General features: G+C 43.1%; 1 long non-coding RNA gene and 12 other non-coding genes across 14 annotated transcripts; 5 read left to right on the top strand and 8 right to left on the bottom strand.

The window, feature by feature from the left end:
• Positions 1 to 473: 473 nt before the first annotated feature.
• On the top strand, positions 474 to 545 carry trnap-ugg (transfer RNA proline (anticodon UGG)). The gene has a single exon. It is a non-coding gene; the product is annotated as a tRNA-Pro (tRNA).
• Positions 546 to 948: 403 nt separating this feature from the next.
• Positions 949 to 1,020, bottom strand: trnaw-cca (transfer RNA tryptophan (anticodon CCA)). The gene has a single exon. It is a non-coding gene; the product is annotated as a tRNA-Trp (tRNA).
• A 2,121-nt stretch (positions 1,021 to 3,141) lies between these two features.
• Positions 3,142 to 3,223, top strand: trnay-gua (transfer RNA tyrosine (anticodon GUA)). Its single transcript is given in 2 exon segments — positions 3,142 to 3,178; positions 3,188 to 3,223. It is a non-coding gene; the product is annotated as a tRNA-Tyr (tRNA).
• A 412-nt stretch (positions 3,224 to 3,635) lies between these two features.
• trnae-cuc (transfer RNA glutamic acid (anticodon CUC)) lies at positions 3,636 to 3,707 on the bottom strand. The gene has a single exon. It is a non-coding gene; the product is annotated as a tRNA-Glu (tRNA).
• Positions 3,708 to 4,167: 460 nt separating this feature from the next.
• trnac-gca (transfer RNA cysteine (anticodon GCA)) lies at positions 4,168 to 4,239 on the bottom strand. The gene has a single exon. It is a non-coding gene; the product is annotated as a tRNA-Cys (tRNA).
• Positions 4,240 to 4,646: 407 nt separating this feature from the next.
• Positions 4,647 to 4,718, bottom strand: trnaq-cug (transfer RNA glutamine (anticodon CUG)). The gene has a single exon. It is a non-coding gene; the product is annotated as a tRNA-Gln (tRNA).
• A 2,812-nt stretch (positions 4,719 to 7,530) lies between these two features.
• Positions 7,531 to 7,603, top strand: trnaf-gaa (transfer RNA phenylalanine (anticodon GAA)). Its single transcript has one exon. It is a non-coding gene; the product is annotated as a tRNA-Phe (tRNA).
• Positions 7,604 to 8,497: 894 nt separating this feature from the next.
• Positions 8,498 to 8,569, bottom strand: trnap-agg (transfer RNA proline (anticodon AGG)). The gene has a single exon. It is a non-coding gene; the product is annotated as a tRNA-Pro (tRNA).
• Positions 8,570 to 8,594: 25 nt separating this feature from the next.
• On the bottom strand, positions 8,595 to 8,666 carry trnaw-cca (transfer RNA tryptophan (anticodon CCA)). Its single transcript has one exon. It is a non-coding gene; the product is annotated as a tRNA-Trp (tRNA).
• An 858-nt stretch (positions 8,667 to 9,524) lies between these two features.
• trnae-cuc (transfer RNA glutamic acid (anticodon CUC)) lies at positions 9,525 to 9,596 on the top strand. The gene has a single exon. It is a non-coding gene; the product is annotated as a tRNA-Glu (tRNA).
• A 263-nt stretch (positions 9,597 to 9,859) lies between these two features.
• Positions 9,860 to 9,931, bottom strand: trnae-uuc (transfer RNA glutamic acid (anticodon UUC)). Its single transcript has one exon. It is a non-coding gene; the product is annotated as a tRNA-Glu (tRNA).
• Positions 9,932 to 11,151: 1,220 nt separating this feature from the next.
• trnan-guu (transfer RNA asparagine (anticodon GUU)) lies at positions 11,152 to 11,225 on the bottom strand. The gene has a single exon. It is a non-coding gene; the product is annotated as a tRNA-Asn (tRNA).
• Positions 11,226 to 12,873: 1,648 nt separating this feature from the next.
• Positions 12,874 to 19,650, top strand: LOC115053132 (uncharacterized). Of its 2 annotated transcripts, none has more exons than XR_003841416.1 (5): positions 12,874 to 13,467; positions 16,137 to 16,240; positions 18,918 to 19,020; positions 19,338 to 19,505; positions 19,606 to 19,650. It is a non-coding gene; the product is annotated as an uncharacterized LOC115053132 (long non-coding RNA). The 2 variants fall into 2 exon arrangements; XR_003841417.1 differs by lacking the exon at positions 12,874 to 13,467 and adding an exon at positions 15,977 to 16,022.
• The last annotated feature ends 2,908 nt before the right edge of the window (positions 19,651 to 22,558 follow it).

The raw sequence follows: 22,558 nt of genomic DNA, 5'->3' as shown, positions 1-22,558 counted from the left end.
GTCTCAATTAAATAAAAAACTCTCTTTAAAGAGGCTAGTTGGTACTGGGTCTGATAGACAGGTTGACAGGTTGACCGATGCATCTACTGGCACCGGATGTGCATTCTAAAGTAAAAACCAAAATAACATTCAACCACCACTCAAAAAGGAGGCTCACAAACCAACTGTGAGCAGAGAGGAGGCTTCATCAGACAGTTTCTCTTTTCACCTGCTGCAGCAGCTCAGAGCCTCTGTGGTTAGGTAAAGGTCCAAAGAGGATGTAGATCAGTGGTAGACGTTCATGAAAACAAATGGCCAATGAAGGCAGAACCACTGCTCAGTCTAAAGACCAGACCGTGTTCAGACCACATCTTCAGCTGCCAGCAAACATGAAGAGGTGGCCGAGTGGTTAAGGCGATGGACTGCTAATCCATTGTGCTCAGATCAGAATGAAAAGTAAAATTTTTTTCAATAATTTAAAAGACCTTATCAAGGGCTCGTTGGTCTAGGGGTATTATTCTCGCTTTGGGTGCGAGAGGTCCCGGGTTCAAATCCCGGACGAGCCCTTCATATGACGTGTCCAATGATCTGCCCCCCTTCTGCTGTGGACATTTTACCTCCTTCACTTTCCAGCAAAACATTTCCAATATTATTTTTTTAAACATTGATTCAATGTGGTCCTTAACCTGCAATACGCCCTTTAAGGTAACATTTGTGACTTTCTAACTACTTTCTAAACCCTCCGCCCTCCATATCATTGATAAAACTTGCTGACTTTTGGGTTTTTTTTTTATATATATTGTTCAAAATAAACTGAAATAAAATCAAATGGTGATGTGTGTCCATCTAAAATAATGGGAAATAGTGATGTGAAATGTGATGTGAAGAAATTAAATGGATCATCAGAAAAACACGTCCTGCTGCACCACAGAGTATGTGAGCGTTTACCAAAAGTGCAAACAGATGATCTGACCCTGACGTGAGTTGAACACGCAACCTTCTGATCTGGAGTTAGACGCGCTACCATTGCGCCACAGAGTCACACAGAAGCGCACAACTGTAGGAGTTGAAACGCATCAAAACATATTAAATGACCAAAATAAAGATTTGAAGAAAGAAATACACATAACAGTCTGTGTTTTTTGGAGGATTTTTTGGAGGATTTTTTGCAGTTCCTCATCAGAGACTGGCAGCTGGACACACATGTCAGGATGGCTCAGTGGTCTTTTGGAGCCCACTGAGAGACGTGCTGTGTTTAATCTACTTTCTCTTATCCAGCATACATCGACCAACAATGACTGCTGGAGTCAAATATCTTATCGATTTGAACCAACATGAAACTAGCTGAGGTTTAAATAGTGTAACTACAGCTGCTGGTCATTAAGTCTCTGTGGGGCAATGAGCCAGTGTGTTTGGCTGCTAACTGAAAGGATGGTGGACAGGAACCTGCAGAGAGATGCTGAGGTTGTGAGTTCAAGCCTCAGCTGGAGCATCTGGCAGTCTGTGGATTACTCCTGGAATGAACTTAATAAACTTTGCACCAGAGTGTAGCAAAAAAAAAAAAATCTGTGATGTGTGCACACTGTTAATGAAGCTCCAAAGACAATAATGGCCATGCCAGATAACTTTGAGTTCTGCTGACAGAAGAAAGAACCAAACTGGGCGAGGAGCCAGATGTTTGTTGGATCAGGAATCCTGAAATGTCTCTCTTTTGTGCAGTCAGGATGTCCAAGCAATCTCAGACTGTCCCTGTTTTACAATCTGTCTTTTTCTTTTGTCCTCAGTAAAATAAATTACATTTAAAAGCTTCACAATGTGAACAAGCTTCCAATGACAACCGTCCCAAGTAAATTCTCCATATTGTTCAACTTTTGCCCAAATGATTCAGTTGTGGAACTAATTTTCACTCCTATGTCGATGATCCCCTCCAACGAGACAACGACCTTTTGTTACTCAGTGTGATTCAACTTTGTTAAGATTTGGCAATATATATGAATGAATCTGATTTAATTTGAATCTGTGATTTTTGTTTTGCTGGCCATCAGAATTTATAATGAAACTAGTTGTGCTAACTCAGACGTGGCTGGATTTGTGAAGTAATGTCAAATCTGTAAATATTAGTCAAAGAAGACAAGAAGACCAACGCACAACGGCTCCCTTCGATAGCTCAGTTGGTAGAGCGGAGGACTGTAGAGGCTTACAGCTGAAATCCTTAGGTCGCTGGTTCAACTCTTTCTTTTCATCAGCCTCATCCAGCAGAGTGATGAGTCTGCCTACAGACAGGAGGTGACCACTGTTGTATCACTTTTCATGTAGAGCAGCTGTGCTTTATACTGCAAGCAGCACTGAGTTTCTAACATTCAGGAAATCCCAGTCTTCCACAAGACAGGCAGAGATCCTGTCCACAAAGGAGTTTAAACAAAGAACATCCCTGGGTGGGCTTGAACCACCATCCTTTCAGATAACAGCCAAACACATTATACATTGCACCACAGAGACATGCATCTATTTTGGGTGTTATTCTTAATCACTATCACACTGAATCAGATGGCAGAGGTTCCACTGAGATTTGAACTCAGATGACTGGATTCAAAGTCCACAGTGCTCACCATAAGATCAAAGAACACAGATGGGAAATGACCTTCTGACAGATTTAGAAACATTTGAAATGAATTGGCCAACACACATCACAGGAGTACATCCAGCAATGGGAAGGTTCAGGATCTCTGTCAGACACAAAGGGAGCAAATGTGACCAACGAAGCCACGAAACACGTCAAGAACACTCAAAGCTTTTTAACTGCATCAATAACACAGAGAACAGTCAGACAACCAACTCTGCAGGACAACCACAAGAAATGAAATAAGAGCAGCAGAAAAACCACCAATGGCTGATTATTGATCTCTGATCCACTAGGATGGTATGAAGTGGACGGTCAGAGTATTTTAGGATGCTCTCTGCCTTCCTCTGTGTGGATCACCATGCAAAATCTTTACAACTTAAAAATTGCTGTTTTAAGGGGACATTTTACTTCTAAATACCTCCTGATAGCCAGCAGCAGCTTCACTTGGACTTCACTCACTCATGTAGGACTCATTCATCAACCTGTGTCTGTAAGTTGGACAGTACATAAGTCACAGCACCAATCCAGAGAGTGTTGTACCTTCGATAGCTCAGTTGGTAGAGCGGAGGACTGTAGTTGTTCATCATCCTTAGGTCGCTGGTTCCAATCCGGCTCGAAGGAGACCATTTTTTTCATCGGCCTCATCCAGCACAGTGATGAGTCTGCCTACAGACAGCAGGTGGACAGACCGGTCGTCTGGTGCGGTCAGAACCACCTGGAGCTAAATCTGAAGACAGTGGTTTTCAGGACACTTGTTATTTTAATCAAATTATGTACTAGACCGTAACTTCATTGTGAAGTTTTGACGTGAGTTAAAAAAAGAGGCCAGAACATTAGAGAACTTCATTCTCTGTTTGTTTTTCCACAGAGGAAGTGAAGTCACACACCACATGATGTTTCTCTTTCCTGCTCCTCGTTAATATAGTGGACAGTATCTCTGCCTGTCACACAGAAGACTTCAAACCTTCAAACTACTGATGCACCGCTATGACATTTTTCCCCGATACCGTTATCAATATCTGTTAAAAATATTTTCCCTGACCGGGAATCGAACCCGGGCCGCGGCGGTGAGAGCGCCGAATCCTAGCCACTAGACCATCAGGGAGTGTGCGGATGCTGAATGTTGTAGTGTGTGAGATTTTTGATGTATGAAAAGTTCTCCCCCTCAGAACATTTTAAATGAATTTTAATTTTGTGTTTAGCAGAAGGAAATTTGGTGACCACTTTTCACTGGTGACAAAAATTGTTAAGAATCGTAACAGTGAGGCATTTATGATTGCAACATGGCAACAGCACTCATTGGATCGGTTCACAGCTGAGTGTGAGCTGAGTGTGAGTTTCCGGGCGCTCCGGCTTCTCCGGTGTGTTGAGGGGCCCTTGCTGGCGATCTGTTCCCCTGAGGTTAGTCTGTGTTGTGCAGGGTGCATAATTCAGGCATTTTTGTCTCCCTGTGAACAAAAGTTACAGAATGCAGTGAAAGATGACACCAACACCAGGTGGGCTGAACTGAGAAACATCAGAGTGAAACAGAGTTTGCTTTTGCATGTGAAAACACACAGTTTGGCAGGAGGCACCCAGGTTTGAACTGGGGACCTCTTGATCTGCAGTCAAATGCTCTACCACTGAGCTACACCCCCCATAAATTCACACAGCTCATTATTATTTCGTTATTTTGCCAATATCAGTTGCTGACCATCATGACTCTTACCAAAGTTTGTGTCCTGTGCAAAGCGGTCAATCACCAAATTTCCATCTGCGCAACAACCATTAAATTACTGTCTCTCTTGTCCAGAGATTGCAAGTAAAAGCTGTAATACAGGAAGTGACGGCTTTCATCGGTTTGTTGAAGTGATGAGCCGGAACTCCACTGAGAGTGGAGAGTGTCGGTCAACACTTGTGCTCCTCACAGTTGTGTGTCAGAAGAGACTGACTGCCTGATTAGATCGCATGCAGGCTGAAAACTTGCACTTCCTCACACGTGTAGAGTGGACAAACCAGGTTGTCTTCATGTCAAGGGAATTTCAGTGTTTCACTGGTAAGATTCAGGTTCCACCGAGATTTGAACTCGGATCGCTGGATTCAGAGTCCAGAGTGCTAACCATTACACCATGGAACCCCACAGGTGTGTGCTTAGATAGATGTGAAAGGAATTTTAGTCTTTGAAAAGTGTGGGCGGTCAAAAGTCGACCAAAATTCCTTTGTCCCCAAACACACCTCACAGCAGTAGAGGTGAAAGAAAAGTGGTTTCTGTCAGAAGTGGGATTCGAACCCACGCCTCCAGGGGAGACTGCGACCTGAGTGCCAGCTGCAGAAGGATTGTCCAGGAAAGTGTTGGAGGAATGTTGGAAGCAACAATCATGTTCACAAAGTCCAAAATTCGTCAGCCAATCGGTGTCAGTGTGGCCCCAGCCTCAGCATGCTGGAGAAACAGGACACAGCCACAGCGACAGTAGGAAGGAGGAATGCCCTCTGCCAACAGTGGCAAACAGCCGCCTGAGTGAAAAACAGGATCATCATCAAAATGTATTCTTTCATCAAATGTTCCTAAACTTCTATTAAAGGCAGCATTATTGCAGCAGGCAGCACTCTCTGGTGGAGGTCATGAGAAAAAAGTGGGAGGAGGAATAATCTTGTGAATCCACAAGTATGCCTTTCTTTGTTTGTGTACCAACAGCCTGAGCTCTGGTTCTGACTTTGTTTTGATGAACCTCATTATTTATACACAGGAAACATAACACACGTAAAACATAAAGTTAAATTTTAGACACACAGGTAAACTGCAATGGCTGGGAATCGAAGGCAGCTTCCAAGCAGTTGACCCGGGTTCGATTCCCAGCCATTGCAGTTTACCTGTGTGTCTACAATTTAACTTTATGTTTTACGTTTGTTTTCCTTCCTGAGATCCCAAAATGCTGTAGATATCAGGCCGATGGAAAGGGAAGTTTATTGTCATATAGTGATGGGATGGCTCCATACTCCAGAACATCCCTGTGAACCCGGTCATACACCTTCTCCAGATCAAATCTTCCATGTGTCGACTAAAGTTCCAGTGGATAAGACAAAGCACGTCCCTGGGTGGGAACCACCACCCTTTCAGTGAACAGCCGAACACATTGATAATTGTGTCACAGAGACAGGTGAGGGACAAATTATGTGATAATTCTGTTTAAACTGCTCTAATTTGGGCTTTTTTTGATGAAATTGGGTTTCGCAAGATGGAAATTGGGCTGCTTTGGAATACATATGGGGCTTTTTGTTTAAATATTTTGAGCAATGTTACAGAACAAACTGTCCCCTGATGGTCAAAGCACATGGTCCAAATAAAGAAATATCTGATTGATACCGGGTTCGACTCCCGGTATGGGAAACTCCTTTACAACAATGGACCTACCACTAGCAGGCCCCATGTTGGGCAATAAATACTTTCTTGGAAGCCCAACAATGAGTTGGAGAAATCTTCAGTTCACAGTTGAAACATTTATTAAGGTCACAGGTAAAGTAAGGCAGCGCTGGGCTTGAAGTGACAGAGCTCCCCCAGGATCTGGGGGAGCTCTGTCTGAGCAGGAGTTGTGCCTTCATTGGCCATTTGTTTTGATGAACATCTACCACTGATCTCTTTGGACCTTTACCTAACCACAGAGGCTCTGAGCTACTGCAGCAGGTGAAGAGAGAAACTGTTTTTACTTTAGACTGCACATCCGGTGCCAGGCGATGCATCGGTCAACCTGTCAACCTGTCTATCAGACCCAGTACCAACTAGCCTCTTTAAAGAGAGTTTTTAATTTAATTGAGCCGTTCATTCTAAATAATACCCCCAGACTGCTACAAAGAATTTCCAAAATCACGTGATTCAGATGTAAACACAAAGGCTGCCCCACTGTCACCATTCAGAACAGCTGAGAAGATTATTGATCATTAACAATCAGCGTATCCGAAGCACAGGAAGTTCTGCTCTCCAACACTCTGATCCCTCAATTACAGCTCCACTGGAGCTTGTGGCCTCATACATGCAAAGCATGTCTGTTTATAGTTTATCACTTGTTAGGATCCCCGTTAGCTGTTGTGTTGTGCTACATGTTTGGTGTGTAGCACAACACAACTACACAGTTCAGCTACTTGTTGACTGACAAAAACAACAGCAAGCCATATCTGAGGCTCTAACTCAGATATGCTACAGTTATTCCTTTCTGCATAAATGCTTTTCTTTGGGGTTGTCCTGCTCAGAAATTCAGAAAAAAATGATGATGATTTGCAATTTTAAATAGATTTCTTCAGATCAGCTACAACAACACAACCCTAATCCCTAATCACTGCAGTGAACAGTCCTCTCACCATATGCTAACGGTCCTCATGAAAAGGATCGTTGTCTGTTCCTGATGGACTAAATGTGTCCTACGTGACCACGTGGCCTAATGGACAAGGCGTCTGACTTCGGATCAGTAGACTGAGGGTTCGAGTCCCTTTGTGGTTGAGCAGCTGTGTGTAGGTGAATGTACTAAACTGTGTGGTGAGGTTTTTCAGATCTCCTCCACAGAAGGTGGATCTGATCTCAGTTGGTGGGACAAGGTGTCTGACTATGGATGAGAAGACTGAGGGTTTGAGGCCCTGGCTGCAGTATCTGGAATCATCAGAATCATACCCCTCGACCAACAAGCCATTAGCGCCAACGAAACACTTTTTCTGAAGGGGAGAACTTTTAGGTCATCAAAGATCAAAGATCGACATTGATGACTATTTTCTGCAGCAGGTTTGTTGGGAGCCATGACTCAAATGCATTCCTGTGCACAAGTGCTTCTCTTTGGGGTCCCAACCAGGTCCCTGGTTGTCCTGGTTGGAATTTGGAAAAAAGTTGTAAGTTTTAGTAGATCGGTTTTAGTAGATTTTGTGTTGTGCTGTCACAGAACATCCAGTATGACTGGAGCCATCCAGCCGAAATAGCTCAGTTGGGAGCGCGTTAGACTGAAGATCTAAAGGTCCCTGGTTCAATCCTGGGTTTCGGCATCTGAGGTGGTACATCTGAGGTTCAAGCTCAGGTTTTTTTGACCTACAAGGGTGGATGCGTCACGCTGACTGGTTGTGTGTCGAAAAGGCTGTCAACAACATATTTCTGCCATTTTCTTGTGGCAGGTCAAACGATCCTTCTGCAGCTGGCGTTCAGGTCGCAGTCTCCCCTGGAGGTGTGGGTTCAAATCCCACTTCTGACAGAAACTGCTTTTCTTTCACATCTACCGCAGCAAGGTGTGTTTGGGGACAAAGGTATTTTGGTCAACGCCCGCTGTTATGTTATGAATGACAGATTTAGAGTGCTAACAATTACACCATGGAGCTGTGTGAAGTTCAAATCTGGGTGCCCCCTGCCAAACCTGCATGTTTTCATACGCAAGCATGAACTCTGTTTGACTGTGATGTTTCTCATTTCAGCCCACCTGGTGTTGGTATCGTCTTTCACTGGCTTCTATAACTTTTGTTCACAGGGAGATGAAAAATGCCTGAATTAGCTGATTAGTTTTCATTGACAAGAAACAAACTGGCAGTGGTGGTTAATGTTAGCTTTGATGGCACAATGTCAGCTACACAGTGTATTGCAGTCAGCTGTGTATGAGGCAGCTGAGCTGCAGACCAGTCAGGGGGCATCACCTGCCTGGTGAACACATGGCACCAGGATCCACTGTGTCAAGTCAAAGTCAAAAGTAGACCAAGACCTAGAAGAACACACCTTACAGAAGTAGATTTGAAAGAAAAGCAGTTCCTGTCAGAGGGGGACAACTTTTAGTCTCGATCTGATGTTCTTTTCATTTAGACTCCATACAGGCTGTTAATTATTACTTTAATGAAACCAGACAGCAAACCTCACACAGCTCCATAGTGTATCATATTGAATGAAAGACAACAGTTGGGCTCGTCTGGGATTTGAACCCAGGACCTCTCGCACCCTAAGCGAGAATCATACCCCTAGACCAACGAGCCATGTAGCGCAAACGAACAGATGATCTGACCCTGACGTGAGTTGAACATGCAACCTTCTGATCTGGAGTCAGATGCGCTACCATTGCACCACAGAGTCACATGGAATGACAAAACTGTGTCCAAACATTTGGAGGATAGAATGGAAGAAAGAGCTCTGACACATCACAAAAGCACATCCAGAAGGATACTGAGATAGGACTTTCAGAAAAAAGCAGCAGAGTAATTATAGTATGGTATCGGAGTAATTATAGTCCACACGAGGCCGCAGCCTCTCTGTGTGAAACTTTGGTTGTTGTTAATCATTATTTTCACACTTTAGCTGCTGGTTTGATTTTTCTCCCCTTCTCTATCTGGTGTCCCTTTTTAGACTCCATGAATGTGACTGAGTGTTTTTCTCCCCTTTGTGTTTCCTTCGTCTATGATACAGACACAGACTGCAGAGAAACTGGCAGTACTGATGCTTAGCTGCTAAAAGTGTCTGTCTTGTAAACTGGACATTCTGCATTCAAACCCCAGCAGAGCTTCACTCTCAGTGGAGTTCCTAATCATCACTGAAACAAACTGATGAGAATCATCACTTCCTCTATCTGCCATAATTTAGTGGTTGGGGCTGTGTTTAGTATTGATGATTGACTGCTTTCCACAGGAGAAAAACTTTGGTAAGAGTCATGATGGCCACTAATTTTGGAGACATAACACAACGGGTTCGTCCGGGACCTCTCGCACCCTAAGCGAGAATCATACCCCTACAGGATGTCCTGTGACACAGACCAGGAAAGTTGGCCTCATATGGAACATCTTTAGTGGAGAATGGCCAACGATACATGAGGGGAGAAAGATGTGCGGCATTCTGTCCAGCTACAGCTGCGTCAGGTTAAAAACCCGCTCTGATTTGAAATGCTCGCCTTTGATGGAAGTTAAGTCCATAAAAATGGTTGTATTGTTGTCCACACACTCCCTGATGGTCTAGTGGCTAGGATTCGGCACTCTCGCTGCCGCGGCCCGGGTTCGATTCCCGGTCAGAGAAAGCTTTTTTTATTGAAAAATGCAGGTGATTGAGCCCCTAACATAAAAATGTTATCATGCACCTGGGGGTTTTCCAGGTCGAAGTTTCAACGAGCTTTGAGTCTATCCCTGAACTCTGAGTATTGGATTCCAGAACAGTCACTCTGGCCGAGTGGTTAAGATGGTAAAGATGGTGGTAAAGATCCAAAGAGGATGTAGATCAGTGGTAGACGTTCATCAAAATGACAGGACATGCTAGTGGTAGGTCCATTGTTGTAAAGTAAATCCCCATACCGGGAGTCGAACCCCGGCCGCCTGGGTGAAAACCAGGAATCCTGACCGCTAGACCATATGGGACTCCAAAGTGCTCAATTTAGGCTCCAGTCTCTTCGGAGACGTAGGTTCAAATCCCACCACTGCCAGTTGCCCCAGCTGTGCGGTACGCTCGACCACTGAGCTACATCCCCTGCATGGTGTGGCAGCTTTAGCAACTTTAGCTAACCACATTCACAAGTCACATTCATGCAGCTTGTGTAGAAACAGTTCATTCCATCAGAATGAACCTTCACCTGTTAAGGTAACAGTTTGGTAACAGTCAAAGCTCCGTACACAACAACAGTCCTGCTTCTGTTTACCAAAAGCCTCCAAAGCCCACTCAGGGACCTGCTGTGTTTAGTTCACTTGCTGCTGTATCTCCAAAGAGCTGAAGTCTTGTGGAGAATGTGGGCATCAATCACAACAAGAAGGTGCCCTGTCCTTTGAGGAGGAAACTATCCAGGCTGGAAAATGTTGAGTCACGGGAGCTTTCCTGCCTGTGGTTGTTGTGGCCGAGTGGTTAATGCGATGGACTAGAAATCCATTGGGGTTTCCCCACGCAGGTTTGAATCCTGCCAATAAAGGTTAGTTGTTTTCATGGACCAAGTGTCCCATTTGGGGAGAGACACAGCTAACTGCTGTTGTTAGGACTCATCTAAGAGGAGGAGAGCACTCACTGGTGCTCAGTTATCATTATCAAGGCCGGTGATAGGGACACACCTTTAGTTCCACTTCCAGGTCATGGAAGCCATAATGAGAAGTCATTTCTACTGTGTGCTGTGCTGAAATAGCTCATTTGGGGGAGCGAACAAAAGGACCCACAACAGCTGCTGAAACCCAGGATTGAAACAGGGACCTTTAAATCTTCAATGTAACGCTCTCCCAAACAGGCAGGATCTCTGTGAGACACAAAAGGAGCAACATTTTGGATAATTATAGCTTATTATAGAGCCCACACTTTAAGAACGGCGGCCCTATAAGCATCCAACAGCATCACTGAGTCAGGAGCACAGTGACAACTGTACACATTACTGGAGAAAGTGATAAATGACATTCTGCATCTATTTGAGTCAGTGAGGAAATATGTGAAGAGAAGAAGCTGCTCGTTCTCCTTCAACAGTTTGATCTGAGGAAAAGTCACTTCCTCTTTTCAGGAATCAACTTCTACCATCTGTCCACTAGATGGAGATATCTGAGCATCAACGTAAAAATCCTCCGGTCTTCCATGTGTGAACTATAATACCAGTGAATTAAACAAAGATCGTCCCTGGGTGGGCTCGAACCACCATCCTTTCAGTTAACAGCTGAACGCGCTGACCGATTGCGCCACAGAGACATGAGGACCAGTTCCTGTTACAGCCTAAAACCATAAACTGAACATGAATCCAGCACTCAGCGTTACAGCAGCACACCTCTGTTACTGTGGAGCTGTGTCTCTTTTCTACTTTATTATAGATGACAGAAAAAAACTCCAGATAAGAAGCAGCTGTACATGCAGTGACTAGTTCTCCTGCTCAGGTATCGTCTCTCAGGGCATCATGTGTTGTCTTTGTGTGTCTTTGTGTCCGATGCTTCACAGCTCACAGGCCAAAGTACGTGCTGGCCTTCATGGCTGACATGTACAGATGAGTTACCTCAATGTAAGTATCATAGGTACAGCACACAGCTGAAACATTTACTGTTCAGGGTGGAATACGGCACCTCGCTCAGTGCTTGTCCAGGCAAGAAAAGGTTCAGCTGCCAGCTTGTTATATCAACAATGTGTCACATTCTAAAGCAAGGTACTGTTCAGAACAGATAAAAAACTTTATGACACGGACCACTTAAGTTGGTGACAGGTAGAACATCATGTTTCTTGATGTTACTTCATTACATTTGAAAATTGTGAGCTTGGTGTATTTCATTGGCATTTTTGGGGGGGCAGGTGGGACTTGAAAATGAATCCTTGTCAGAAATGATTGAGCAATAAAGAACAGCGATAAATGAGGGGAGAGGGGTGAACAACATTAATGGGCTGGAAAACTGTATCTGCCATAGAAGAAGACATTCATAAAGAGTTGAATGTCTTCAACTCTTTCAACTCATTCAAAATGTCATATGAGGGGCTCGTTCAGGATTTGAAACTGGGAACTCTTGCACCCTGAGTGAGAATCATACCTGTACACCAACAAGCCCTGGAAGGAGGAAATGTTGATAGTGTCCATGGTTTTGCACACCACAATTGTCATCCAACAACATAACATTCCTTTATTTTGTTGTTTATGTCTTTATTGCTCACTGATACAGTTAGTGAAATATAAAACACATATGAATTCTATTTTAATCTGTTCATTTTAAATTCCTGATCTGGTGGCAGCTGCAGCTTTTTTCTAATGTTAAAATGAATGAAGTCAGATTTTGTTGTCTGGTCCTCAGCTCCAGGTGGAGAGTCCTTCAGTTTGTGGAGGATTTCAGTGAAAATAAAGGATGAGGCCGTGTTGTGTGTGTGTATATATACATATATATAGTGGCAGCATAAAGACTGGGTCCCGCTGTCTTACTCAGGCTGAACTACAGCGTCTATTCACGGGCGCGATCCCACTACTGAGCGGCACGGGGGCTTTGACCTGCTCCGTGTCCGACCTGGGCCGGTGCACCCCTCCTTAGACGACCTGGTGATCCCGGGCTCCCCCCGGAGCACCATATCGATACCGAACTTAGTGCGGACACCCGATCGACATAGTCCGCTGCAGCCCAGAGCTCCTGAGCTCAAACGCTCCTCCAGCCTCAGCCTCCCGGTAACTTGGATTACAGGCGCGCGCCACCGCACCCGGCGAGGGACACACTTCCTGATCGGACTTTTAGCTTTTACGGCAGTGACGTCACAAAAGGCAGCAGCGCTTCAGACTCACACATCACGTCAAACCTTTGAGGAAGTGACACACAACTGTGAGGAGCACACGTGTTGACCGACACAGACGTGGTTTCAGAGACAAACAATATGGCAGTGAAGCGCACACTCTTATTTTGAAGGACAGTATTTTTTTTTTGTCATGCTTTCTTTTATTCTTTTGAGTGTTAATATTGTAGGAAAGAATTTACAGTCACAGATGTTGATGTTAAGGTTTAAAACGTACACAAATGCCGGGAGGGAGGTCTGCGAAGCACCGGAAGTAGAATGCATATTTTATTTTGTAATCTCCATTTACCGTCTTGCGCTGCATATTACTTCCTCTTGCTCGCGACTCTCCTTCCAGAAAATTACGCATTTCTGATGCTCTTTGTATTTTTTTTTATCGTTTTTGTTGTGTAAATTGAACTAAGTTAGTAAAAAATACTTAAAAAGTTGATGTAAACACAGAGTTAAATTGTAAAACTATATATTTTGTTATTTTCATGCATAATCTCGCTAATTAGAGGAGAAGTGGAGAAGCATGAGTTGCTCGGCTGCTACTTAGCTTATAACGCCAGAGTGTGCTATTGAGACTGGATGCTAACAGGAGCCATGTAGTGACTGTGTTCATGGTGTTACAGAGCACAGAGGGCATGTAGGAGAAAAACCTGTCAACACCTGTGAATGTTTCTTCTCCACAATGCAGGTATGTGAGTTATTCTTTTTTTAGTTTTCTTAGGTTGATGTACATTTTATTTAGTTGGGTTAGGGTTAGTTGTTTGTGCTCTTAAATAAAGCTGGTCCCTTCCGGGTACTTTTCCTGTGTGAGGGGAACAGATGAGCACAGGTGAACCCCATGTGAGGGTCAAACTCACAGCTTTCATATAATGAGACTGCAGCATCTAGGCCTGGAAGTCAGCTTAAGTAAGAGTGAGATGGAGGAGACCTGTCAGTGCTGCTTTTCATGTAGAGCAGCTCTTTTTTAAAAAGTTGGAGGAAAAAGTAACATTGCATTGGCCGGGAATCAAACTCATGAAAGTACACATCGTTCTGCAGTTCTCTATCAGCAGCAGCAGGTACTGCTGTGAGCTTCATCCTCTCCCTCCTCCCAAAACGGTCACAGTGTTCAAATTTACACAAGGAAACTGTTAGAAATTCAATGTAAAAAGTGTAACAGTGGCGTAACAAAGGTGGAGCTTATGTTTGCATCTGTGTGGGAAACAGCAATAAAATAAACGAAAATAAAACAGGTTCTTGTGTGGCAGATGGGGATTTACTGTGTGTTTACGTGGATCCTCCGGTTCCTCTTCCTCATCTTCACAGTCCGGTGTGTGTGTGTTCTGGTGTCAGTGTCAGTGTGGCTCCCTCCTGGGACTTCTTGAATACAAACTGGGTTTACAGTTTCCTGAGCCTGTTCGGCCTCTCGATGTTGTGAGTTGGCAGTGCGCCCTCTCCTCTCCTCCACGCTGTTGGAAACGGCCCTCTGCCCAGTGGCTGTGCCGTCTGTGTTTCACAGCCAACAGGCTGCTGTTTTGTTTGTCCTCTCCTCACTGTGGCTGAACTAGTATGGTTCCTGAACCGAGCCATGTTTCAGTGGGTTCATTTATACCACCTGCTGTTAGTTGTTTTAGTTTAATTTAGTTGGTGGTATTAATATGTTCTTTTCATATTTATTGTTGTCTGGGAGTTGGTTGACAGAGGCTCCACACAGGCAGTCCTCCAACCCCACAGTTTTCTTTATTGATTTGATTGGACAACTGTTAGTGTGTTCTTTTGTAAGTTCTGTAAGAATTAGAGTGGGCGATTGTTTGACTTTATTTGGGAGAGCTTAGTTTTCATTATTTAGTTTTTGGGGTGTATTATTTAGGTTAGTTAGTGTGTGTCTTGTGTGAGTATGTTTTGAATGTGTGACCTGCGCCCAACCATTTTTCATGTGCTTCATATGTGTTGTGTAGAGAGGGGTTAAGTTCATTCATTTCCTGGGCTGAAGCTCCCCCAGATGATGTTTTTGGTCGACAGTTAAATTTTCCCAACACTATCCCATCCTTTGCTGCCACAAAAACAATGTTGGCAGAGTGAATCTTTGCTCTTAAGTTCTCTGAAGGTGCATTCTGTGGTTCGTCCAAGTAAAATGGATAACATGTTCCTCATATTAGCACATTACCTTAGACAAGATGACTGAGAAGCTTCAGGTAGATGCAACACACTAAGGTAATAAGGCTGGTTTGTCTCTAAACCTGAGTCTGTGACTTCAAATGAGAAGAGAACAGGAAAGAAACAACCATGGATATACTTTCTGCCCAAATGTGTTGTCACAATGCTTTATAGATGCAATACAATAAATATAAAATATCTATGATATTTATTTTGTGTTGGGTGTGTTTTAATGCATTATTGTGAGTTTCCTCAAGAATTCTCAGTGGCAATGAGAAGCAGTTATGTGTGTCATGAACTGAAAGCTGTTTAATAATGTTTTTGTTTTTGTTAGCTCTGCCATGGGAAAGATCATAAATGCACGCTATGATAGAATCAACACAAAGCCCAGCTCTACCCGTCTGCTGCTCCCACCTAATCAGTGCAACCATCTCATTCCACTCATTTTCTGTCAGATTATCTTTAGCATCATGCATTTCTGGCATTTTGTATTTGGTTTGCACCTTTAACCGCCAGTCCTATTAAAGCAAAAAGTCGAAATTTCAATACTAACTGACTGTAACGGGTGTTAGGTCGAACCCAAATACAGTACAGACTGAGATCAAAGAAGAACAGTTCAACAGTTTATTCTGAAGCCCCTCTGGTGAGGGAACCAAGGCAAACAGGGGAGAGGTGAGGGGCCAGCAGCCAGAGGAGTCAGAGACAGATGGTGGTCAGGTTATGTGGTCAGAGACAGGCAGGGTGAAATCCTGCCTAACAGCCTGGAAATGAATATGACAAAGCTTTGCAAGATGCTCAAGATAATCTGGCGGAAAACTGGTGGAATGAGATGAACGCACTGTTTAGGTGGGTGCAACAGGCGGGTAGAGCTGAGCAACTGGGTGTTTATCTACCTTCCTTCCTATCTCCTATTTCCTATTTATCTTCACTTTATTCCTATTTTAATATAAAATAGGATTCACAGAGGAAACTAATATATGAAATAAATAGACTTAAACTAGATTTTTTTTAAGGTCTTTAAATGGTCACAACAAAGTAATCTTCAATTAAACAAATTTTTATCAACTTAGCTTTCATGATGAAGGATAAGTTGATTTCCTTGGACTGGTATGCAGTGTTATTGTTGAGCCATGATAGAACAAACATGTCAGAACTGGTCTGAAACGTTGGATGAACTTGGGTGAGTGAATTAAACTCGTCTTGTTGATGTTACACTCTCAGACACCTGGACTGACGAGGGAGAAGAAGCAGCTTCGTCTCTTCAGATGTTACTTCGACACATGAAGCTGTAAAGTGACTAAATCAACCTGAAGTGAGTTCAGCAGGTGAGAATCTGTAAATGTCTGAACAGGATCACTGTGATCACATTGTGCTCTTTGACACAGATTTTCATCTTACTTTTGGTAGCGGATTGATTGTAATCTTTTTATTATTGGACACTCTTCAAAACTCATCGACCTGTTAACTAAGAGTCAGTGTGGACAGAGAGGAGGCAGCTCTTTCCTCTACTGAACAGGACAACAATATTCAGGAAAACGTGTGACGTAAATAGTTAAAATAACATTTAATAGTCGGGATCTGAATTACAGAATGGTAAAGAATTTAAAACAGGCAGAAAAACTGTGAAGCGCTTTTTGATTTTTAAAGTTAGAGGGCAACAGACATGCAGCCATCGACACTGCAAAGATTCTCACTGAAGGACAAACAAACAGAACAGAACAAACATGTCAGAGCTGGTCTGAAATCTTGGATGAACTTGGCTGAGTAAATTGAACTCTTACTGTTAATTGTACACTCTGAGTATTTCCAGATACAAGGAAACCATTGAAGGTTTAAAGCAGCACTCCACTTGTTGGGGATTATCTAAGTATTATTAATTAATTATTTGTGGGAATTAAATTGTCACAAGTTGTTTGCTCAATAATGTGACATGAATTAAATCACAGCTCCATCAACACATCCTACAGTCAGATGCCACCATCTAGTGGACAGAGAGAAGAAACACCATCAGATCTGAGATACATTTCTATGAGACTTCCAGATTAATGACAGGTCAGACTAATTTGTGTATGAAGTTGTGGAGGCACATTATTCAACCCTCCTATTACTCTCAAATATTACTAACACATTTCACCCTTGGGGTCAATCTGACACCAGGAATATTTGTGCCAAGAAATTGATTTACAGATTTTCAGGCCAAACATTTAAATTAGAAATAATTTATCTTGAAAATCTTTCATCCAAACCTTTTCTAATTTGGGATGAACATTCATGATTCTCAAACAATGAAACATAGTGATTAATCCCCCACCCCTCTCACTCACGCCTCCTTTTTTTGGTTATCTAGATTTGGGACAGGCAGTGGCAGAGTAGTTTTTGTGTTTTGTTTTGGGGTTTTTTTGTTTGATTTTTTTTTCTCCTTTTTTGGTGTTTGTGAGGGGGTTTGCATATTTGAAACAGAAAATCATAATGAGAACATCAGTCAGAGAGTCAGAACATGGAACCGCTCTTTCTGCACACAGTCAAGCTTCTAGTCTGGACTACTTTACACAGGATGTGCAGTGTGTGTGCATGCTCCTTGCAGACATGTTTGTTGCATAACCGGTGATGCTGGTCTAAGAATTTCGGGTGGGACAAATCTGAGACCTGCCACATTTCTCGCCTGCGGTTTGTACCATTGGAGGAATTGGGATGTTTGTCTCTGTCTGTATGTCCTTCACAAAAGCTACAGCAGCTGTTGATGCTCTTGGAAGGCACCGTCTTCTCTCAGTCTGAGGTTTCACCAGTGCATTACCAAGCTGCTCCAGGAAAATCCTCCTTCGGCTAAGTTTTCCCCTTTTCCAGTCCTTGTTTATTTCACACCATATCACAAATGCATTGTATGCACTCATGTTAATGATGTGGAAGAAGATGACAAGGGGCCAACAGGCAGTCATGTGTCGACAGTTTGATTTGTAAACTCCTGCCAAAATGAGCAGGCTAAAATACGTAGGTTTCCAAGTCAACTACATCCAAGTCTTCCCAAGTCTTCCCCATACACACGCTTCCCCTCTAAATTTGTCATTCCAAGAACAATATTTTCAATTGCTGGTGTTATGAAGAGCTAAAATGATGACCTGATGTCTGATGAACCATTTTGATAATATTAGCAGCACTAAGTCTATCCTGCTGTTGAAGTGGAGAAAGGGAGCATATTTTCATTTTGGAGGGGATCGTGTTGCTGGTGGTTGAGTGACAACAGGAGGGTCAACGCTCTCATTCCCATCAGATGACAATGCCTCCAAATCAGGGTCCTCCTCAACACAATCCTCTGTGTCACTTTCACTGTCAAAGAGCTGTTCCAACATCACTGACAGTAAACATTTTCCCAGGGAGATATCAGCTCTACTTCAGCAGGGGTGGTCAAATTGACCCCAGGGGAATACCAATGTGTGCAATATGTGTTCAGCACTTGGAAAAAATGTCATGATAATTTGATGCTTAATCAACTGCACCCATCAAATTAGGAGAAGTCATGGTCATAATCAAGTCTATGAAGCAAAAAAAAAAAAAAAAATTAACTATTGTTTTTTGAATGATAAACATTGAATGTGGTCAAATTGACCCCAAAGATAATAGGAGGGTTAAATAATGTATCAAATAAAGAAACAAATGTTTAAGGTTCATCCTAAACATCAGATGAGAGAACCACCTCCTCTGATCTTGGTTTTCCTGACACAGGTCAGAGTGTTTTAAATGTAACTTTTGATTTTATGTATTTTTTATCTTTTACTTTGCTTCAGGAGGAATGATTTGGTCGTCAAAATGTATTTCATTAAAATTCTGTTCCTTCAAATGTGCCAACATATGGTGATCAAAACTGTGTCAGGGATCATTAATTCTTCAACTTCATGATTCAGGAATGTTTCTGTTAAAACTGAATCTGACTGAAATCAACAGAGAGAGAGAAAATTGTTGTAATGGTGTCCTGTTGTAATGAAGCTTTTTGTTGTTTGTGTGAAGGTGGAGGCTCAGCTATGAATCAGTGTGAGGACAGAGAGGAGGGAGCCCCTCCCTCTAAAACCACTCTGTGTGGGGAACATGAGAGTCAGACCAAAGCTCAGAGGTGAGATGAGGATCTCTAACTGTCCATCTGTCAGAGCTCAGCACTCAGATCACTGCTCCATCATTATTCACTCCCACTGTCACTTACATTTTTTACTGCTGAACTTTTTCCGCTGCTGATATGTTGTTTTTTTTTTGTGTCTTCTTTGCCAATATAAAAAAAATATATAAATTAAGATGAAAAAATAAATCACAAAATAAAATGTGATTCGTGGTTATAAAAATGAAAGCTGGATTTGATTATTTTAATTTAAACAGATCATGTTATGCTCTGTTTCTTGGTTGTTATTTATTTTCATGTAAACTGGTTTCTTCTAGCAACCAGAAGTCAAGACCAGATTCTCCTGAACTGAGCTGTGTGTCCATGAAGAGTGATCGATCTATGCGTCATCCTATTAACTTTAAGGGAGGACAACAGTCTGCTGTATCCAGCTGTGTGTCCATGAAGAGTGATCAGTCTATGGATGACTTTATCAAAGAAAAAAGGTAAAAGCTGATCATTTGTTGTTGTTTGACTCATTAAAGGTATCAAAGCTTGTCTATCAGTTCCTGGAACAAACTGTGTGTTTGTGTCTTTTCTCCTCAGAGTTCAGTCTGACAAACATCATCACACAGACCTGGACTCCATATTTATGGTGTGTAAATGTTCATCCAGTGACAACAACAGACACCAACAAAGACTTGAGTTTGAAGCTGCACTCTTTAGACCAGTAGAGCTTTACTCTGTGACAGACAGGAGTTGAATTGGGATTGAACAGGTTTGGGGTGGGAGAGAGTGGGAGAGGACTGGGAGTTGTAGTTCACCACAGAGCAATAATCCATCAGCCTCAACAGATATGTTCTGTATGAATATGGTCTGTTGGAGACTTTTACAAAACATTTCTGCTCCTTCTTCTTCATCTACAGTGAATCCTAAAGAAAAGTTTATTTTGTTGTTTTCCAGATAATTTCAGCTGTGACTTAATAACAAAGACCAAAGTTAATCAGATTCAGTCCTGGACCTCCATGGACTCTGTCTCTACAGAGTTTAAAGATGGAATAATTCATCAGTGAACTAGTTCAGGTGGTCTGATCCATCTTCAGCCACAGTCACAGTTAATACCCTGAATTTTCACTTCCTAAGTTGATGTGTTGAAGGGCTGTATCAGTTTGGTCTTCATGTGATGATCAGGATCTCTGTGTTGTCAGAATCTAAAGTCAAACTTAGTAAGTTACACCAGTGAAGTTAGTTTAGTGAAGTCAGCAGGTCTGAATCTTTCTGTGTAGCTCTGGAAAGAGACGTGGCAGCAGATGATACAGCAGCAGCTAAAGTTGAACTCTGCTGACTGATGATCTGATGCTTTGATCCATCAGTTTATACTGAGAGTGAACTTTACACAGGATGTTATTGTGTTCCAGATGCTGGAGGAGAACATCGTCTGTTTTGTGAAGAACGAGCTGAAGAAAATCAAAAGGAGTCTGAGTCCAGATTACCCACAATTCATCAAGAATGAGGATGATGAGGTGGATGAAGAGCAGAGGAGGAGCAGAGAGGCATTTCTGAAGATCACAGTGAACTTCCTGAGGAGGATGAAACATGAGGAGCTTGCTGACTGTCTGCAGAGCAGTAAGAGGATTTAACATGATGGATCAATTACACATTTACTAAAGTCTCAGGAGACGGAGAGAAATATGATCATATTCTTATTCCTTAGGAGAAGTAAATATCAACCTTGTAGTTAGATTTTTTTTAATTTCATTTGTTTTTGTTCATTCAGAAAGTCATGCTCAAGTTTGTCAACGTAAACTCAAATCTGGCCTGAAGAAGAAGTTCCAGTGTGTGTTTGAGGGGATCTCTAAAGCAGGAAAGCCAACCCTTCTGAATCAGATCTACACAGAGCTCTACATCACAGAGGGAGGGACTGGAGAGGTCAATGAGGAACATGAGGTCAGACAGATTGAAACAGCATCCAGGAAACAGGACAGAGCAGAAACAAGCATCAGACAAGAAGACATCTTTAAACCCCCACCTGGAAGAGACCAACCAATCAGAACAGTGATGACAAAGGGAGTGGCTGGCATTGGGAAAACCGTCTTAACACAGAAGTTCACTCTGGACTGGGCTGAAGACAAAGCCAACCAGGACATAGAGTTCACATTCCCCTTCACCTTCAGAGAGCTGAATGTGCTGAAAGAGAAGAAGTTCAGCTTGGTGGAACTTGTTCATCTCTTCTTCACTGAAACCAAAGAAGCAGGAATGTGCAACTTTGATCACTTCCAGGTTGTGTTCATCTTTGACGGTCTGGATGAGTGTCGACTTCCTCTGGACTTCCACAACACTGAGGTCCTGACTGATCCTACAGAGTCCACCTCAGTGGACGTGCTGCTGACAAACCTCATCAGGGGGAAACTGCTTCCCTCTGCTCGCCTCTGGATAACCACACGACCTGCAGCAGCCAATCAGATCCCTCCTCAGTGTGTTGACATGGTGACAGAGGTCAGAGGGTTCAATGACCCCCAGAAGGAGGAGTACTTCAGTAAGAGGTTCAGACATGAGGAGCAGGCCAGCAGGATCATCTCCCACATCAAGACCTCACGAAGCCTCCACATCATGTGCCATATCCCAGTCTTCTGCTGGATCACTGCTACAGTTCTGGAGGAGGTGTTGAAGACCAGAGAGGGAGGAGAGCTGCCCAAGACCCTGACTGAGATGTACATCCACTTCCTGGTGGTTCAGTCCAAACTGAAGGAGGTCAAGTACGATGGAGGAGCTGAGTCAGATCCACACTGGAGTCCAGAGACCAGGAAGATGATTGAGTCTCTGGGAAAAGTGGCTTTTGAGCAGCTGCAGAAAGGAAACCTGATCTTCTATGAATCAGACCTGACAGAGTGTGGCATCGATATCAGAGCAGCATCAGTTTACTCAGGAGTGTTCACACAGATCTTCAAAGAGGAGACAGGGCTGTACCAGGACAAGGTCTTCTGCTTCGTCCATCTGAGTGTTCAGGAGTTTCTGGCTGCTCTTCATGTCCATCTGACCTTCATCAACTCTGGAGTCAATCTGCTGTCAGAAAAACAAAGAACTCAAAGGTCTAAACTAACAAGATTTGGCTCTAAAACACGTCTCTACCAGAGTGCTGTGGATGAGGCCTTACAGAGTCCACATGGACACCTGGACTTGTTCCTCCGGTTCCTTCTGGGTCTTTCACTGCAGACCAACCAAACTCTCCTACGAGGCCTGGTGACACAGACAGGAAGTAGCTCAAAGACCAATCAGAAAACAGTCCAGTACATCAAGACAAAGATCAGTGAGAATCTGTCTCCAGAGAAAAGTATCAACCTGTTTCACTGTCTGAATGAACTGAATGATGGTTCTCTGGTGGAGGAGATCCAACAGTCCCTGAGATCAGGACGTCTCTCCACAGATGAACTGTCTCCTGCTCAATGGTCAGCTCTGGTCTTCATCTTACTGTCATCAGAAAAAGATCTGGACGTGTTTGACCTGAAGAAATACTCTGCTTCAGAGGAGGCTCTTCTGAGGCTGCTGCCAGTGATCAAAG

This window comes from Echeneis naucrates, chromosome 2, assembly GCF_900963305.1.
Source record: "Echeneis naucrates chromosome 2, fEcheNa1.1, whole genome shotgun sequence".
NCBI lineage: Eukaryota > Metazoa > Chordata > Actinopteri > Carangiformes > Echeneidae > Echeneis > Echeneis naucrates.
This window is presented reverse-complemented; position numbering and strand designations above follow the sequence as displayed.